Source organism: Pinus tabuliformis, chromosome 4_2 (genome assembly GCF_031772625.1).
Source record: "Pinus tabuliformis cultivar Carrire ecotype Pingquan chromosome 4_2, CPIR1, whole genome shotgun sequence".
Lineage (NCBI taxonomy): Eukaryota > Viridiplantae > Streptophyta > Pinopsida > Pinales > Pinaceae > Pinus > Pinus tabuliformis.
In genome coordinates, this window is record NC_142304.1 from 86,583,798 (window position 1) to 86,588,422 (window position 4,625).

General features: G+C 35.5%; 1 pseudogene; it reads right to left on the bottom strand.

Annotated features, from left to right (window-relative positions):
• Nucleotides 1–221: 221 nt before the first annotated feature.
• Nucleotides 222–2,903, bottom strand: LOC149168320 (elongation factor 2 pseudogene; annotated as a pseudogene).
• Between the last annotated feature and the right edge of the window lie 1,722 nt (nt 2,904–4,625).

Here is a 4,625-nt window from a genome sequence, read left to right on the forward strand (position 1 = left end):
TACTACTCCTTGATATCCCATAGGGTACTAGACACTAGATACAATAGGGTATCATGAGTTCATATATCATGTTTTGGCATTGCATAATGCATACGCTTTGGATACCAATCAAATTATTGAATAACATAAATTTAACTAGTCCTAGCACATCAAACTGTGTTTTAATACTCACGTAAGTTCCTCAATATTGACAACATCCGACATGCAAACATAGCAAGGCTCTACACCTTGTCTTTGTACTCTAACAAGGGAGTCAGAATCTCCTTAAGACCCTTACTCTTATGGATATCAGTCACAAGTTTCCCAGCTCGGGAACCAAATTCCAATGGATCAGATTCATCATATCCCAGTGGTCAAACAACCATTGAGGGAAAGCTTGGTCAAAAGTTTCAGCATGAAGAGTACTTGAGAATCCAAATGATTCAACAATTGGTAGATATGCCTTGATGTTGTATAGTGGAGTTCCTAGCCTCTACACTTCTTCAAAAACATGACCTCTCTTCTGGTTTAGCACACCATAAATACCACCAAGGGAATTCTCAAGAGTGTGAATCTAAACAAGATATACTAGCTCAAGAAGTCATGGTTTGGTAGTAAGTTGAGATGCATACATAACCATTATAGTCATTGGGATAATCTGGCCACCTCCTCTATGGATCGCATAAGTGTGAAAAGCCACGTCACAAACCTCAGATCAAATACCACACATATTCTCTTCTGCGAGAGCACCTTCATTAGAATTAGAATGCAACAACCACTTACTCATTAATTTCATTCAAGTATTGAAATCCCTTACACATATCCACCACCACTACTAGGATCAAACAACTACACTGAAGCAGTCAAGAAGGAAATGTTGTTGCGGATTCTCCTTCATAAGATGCACAAGTTCATGGCCATAAAGTGAATTCATCTATGTATGAAGAGAACCCACATATAAGGAAGCTATACAGAGCGCTGAGATATCAAGGATTTTGCCAGATTTGAACAATAATTAATTATACCTGTAATAGATAATTTTCCACATGAACAAATAATAATTTTAATTATTATTTTAACATACTTGGAGCATGCAAGGCTAAAAATTTGGTAATATTCCCTTCAATCACTTTAGATCATGCGGAAGTGATACAATTTTGAAAGCTGTCAAATATTTGTCAATATATAACACCAAATTTGATTATTTTCCATGTGTTTTACTCCTGCGTTAACAACCTTCCTTCTAGCATATGACGCTACCAACGCATGTCAATACTTTAATATGAAAGTTGAAAAAAACCTAAGAACTTTCTTGTGCAATAGAATGAGTCGAAATGCATTTGCAAGGGATGCCAAGCATATCATATTCCACCTCTTGATTTCATTTTGTTGGAGCAGTAGCAATGCATTTTCTAAATCAATATTTCCAAGAACCTACTCAGAAAGAAACTGAGAATGTCAAGGATTATATAATTGTGTGTGGTCACTTTTGGAGATCTTAATACCAATTTAAATGAACGTTTTTCGAAGAGTGTTGAAACAATTGAACGCTCTGGTCGTACATGGCCAATTCCATAGACCACACCACCCTTTTAGCTAGCTTTTCCAAGATATTTCCATGGGATTTCACCAACATAATTAAATTATCTCTACCTGTTAGATCAAGATATTTAAGGCTAATTAAAACCTTGAAGGAATTTGGAAGTCTCTCCAAACTACGTGAGCACGATAGGTTTAGGTGTTCAAGGTTGACCAAATTGCCAAATAAATCTGCTAGTGACTTCATTTTACAAGCATTTATTAACTCAAAATGCTTCAAAGATGACAATTGACAAAATTAATTTAGCAATGATCTCATATTATTATCCTCGGGTAACCTAATGTAAATTTTTTCGAGGTGCTTCAGTTGTCCACTTCAACAATATAAATAACTCCAACGCGACGCTGCATAGTCAAATTCATATCGACACTCCATATATCAATGTGCCATGCATGAAAACTAGACACTCCATATACCACTAACACGATGCTTTGATATTCCAATTGATATAAACTAGACTTGATGTCGATACACAAAGTATGTATATCACTTTTTTTATTGCATGCATGCTTTGATTTCAAAATAACAAGGTGCAAGTACATGGGGTCTTGGATATACGGTGATCGAGTGCTTTGTTAAGGCACTCCTTGATGTGAAGTCACCGATTTAATTCCCACCCCTGATTAGGGTGATATATATTGGACACGATGAAGATGTAGTCCTACCAAGCTTACAAAAAAAATTTAGCAAGGTGTAGTGTTTGCTTAGAAAAAGAAAAGAAACACACTCAGACAATTCCCAAATGCCACACTCAAAATGTGTACTTTGATGCTGCTATAATGGAGTTAGTTGTAACATGCATCAATCTCCACCTCCATGCTTCATTTTAGCGAATCAAATCTTTAAATTATATCCACATGATACGTATCACTTTTGGCAACAAACATTTCAACTCTTCATATTCAGTGTCTAGCATTATTAGGAGAGCTAGGTCTGCCAAGAGAAACTGTCATGTAGACTTTTGAAATGATGAAGCTTATTATTTTCTCTTACTAGTTACACCTCTAACATTGCACAATTTATTAATAATATTCGTTGGCACTAGTCCATTGGAGTTTTGATGTCCTCGTTACTCAAACCTAGAATATAGGTCTTGAAGATATGAGCCTCATGCGCCTGCATGGCCTCTAGCATGCCTTTCACCATGTAACGCACCTTATGATTTAACATAATGTTCCTCTGACCATAACGATTTTTTAATTCACCATAATGTACCTCTGATGAAATTTATAAAATATGTCTAATGTTGGATTCTCTCTCGTAATTTTTGGCATACACTAACATCCTCAATGCCAGGAATATTTTCTTCAATGTTGAACGCCATGTATTCATTTCATTTTCTAATATAATGAATGTTGCGCATTAACTTCCTATTCCTCAAAGTTGCCAATGCCTTCCAATATGCATCAATGTCGCACAATGTATTAGTAACGTATTTGCCAAATATATCAATTCCATCATATCATATTACGCCCACCAATATAACGCACGACCTTTGGATGCTTTATCTTAAGCACGATTCTCTATCATCTGCTTGCACGGATCTGTCAACATTCGTTTCTTCAAATCATCCATTTCATAGTTCTTAATTTTCCTCAAATTTTCATGTTCACATTCCAAGTCTTGATATTGTGTTTATAGTTCTAAAATATCATCCCTCATCTCATTTAATGACATGTTCTCTATTGAAGATTTCTTCTTCTGACCTCTTACATGAACATAATCACTTGCACCTGGAAATAATATTCCACTAAAGAACTGGATACATCCGAATTGTCGATTTGGAATGCTTGATCAAGAGCAGCTCTAGATTCATTTGAAAAGTGTTGTGTATTTGATTCCTTCTCTTCACATAATTCCTAAAAAGGAGATGGAAAATCCTTGTTTTTCCGCTAAGAACTAGGTCACTCGGAGGTCCTTTTCCAGGATGATTAAACTCCTTGTCTGTAAGCTCCTTCAGCACAACACATGGGCACTAGGTTTCACGGTGGTTTTTCATTTTAACACATTTTTCTCTCTCATCCATGGTTGAATATAAAACCATCGTACTCAAGTTTTCAATCCTCTCTTTTAACCATCTTTCACGCTCTTACAACTCTAAATAAATGCACTCCCATCATGTATGAAAATATTTCGTGGAATTTTTCATTGTTAATATGCAATTTTCAACAAGTTCTCCATAACTCTTTGTGTATGACACTGTCGTCCGACAATTTTATCATATAACCTTTAATTCAGTAAACTCCAATTGGTTGAAGAGGACGACTAGCAAATTGAAATGTTTCAATTCAACTAGTACTGATATTGAATTTAGAGAACCACAGGGGATTTCATTTCAACCTAAACTATTCCACATAGTGAGCTAAAGCCTTATATACACATGAATTTGTTTACCATTTATTCAAAATTATATGCAAGGCCTATAGAGCCTTTATGTGTGATCCCTCCTCATTTTTCTTCTTCTTCCTCCCTCTTTCTTTCTTTCCTTTTTTTCTTTTATTCTTTTCAACTTTTGCTAATCCACAAGTAAAGCCTTTCTGCCAACATCTAACTTTGATTTCACCATTCCAGAACATTTTATGGCCTTCTCTCCCCCTGGGATGTTGCTACTCTTCTAACACTCACTAGATCATTGCGTTGCTTCTTAGAGAAGCTCCCCCTGAAACCATGATGCCTTCATTGTGTCATTGAAGTAACAAGTTGTTCCTTTCTCTTCCTCTTCCACACTTTCATAGATCATTTTCTTTTGTTTGAATTTCTTTCATAATATGCTCTTATTGAAGTTGCTTCCATCTTCTGTCTAGTGTTCTTTAGAATATATGGCAACTTACAATCCTTGGTTTTGTGGCTAAGATTATTACACACAAAACATCTTGTGTTTCCAAAGAATAGAGAAAATTATGTGCTTCTTTTTGCGCTCATGTTTTTCTTCATATACACTTTGCATTCAACCGATTTATGCCCAAATTCATGACACATATAACAATAACCATAGAAATATTTTATGTACCTAGTTGTCGGTGTTCTCCTTTGTTTTCTTGTTGGA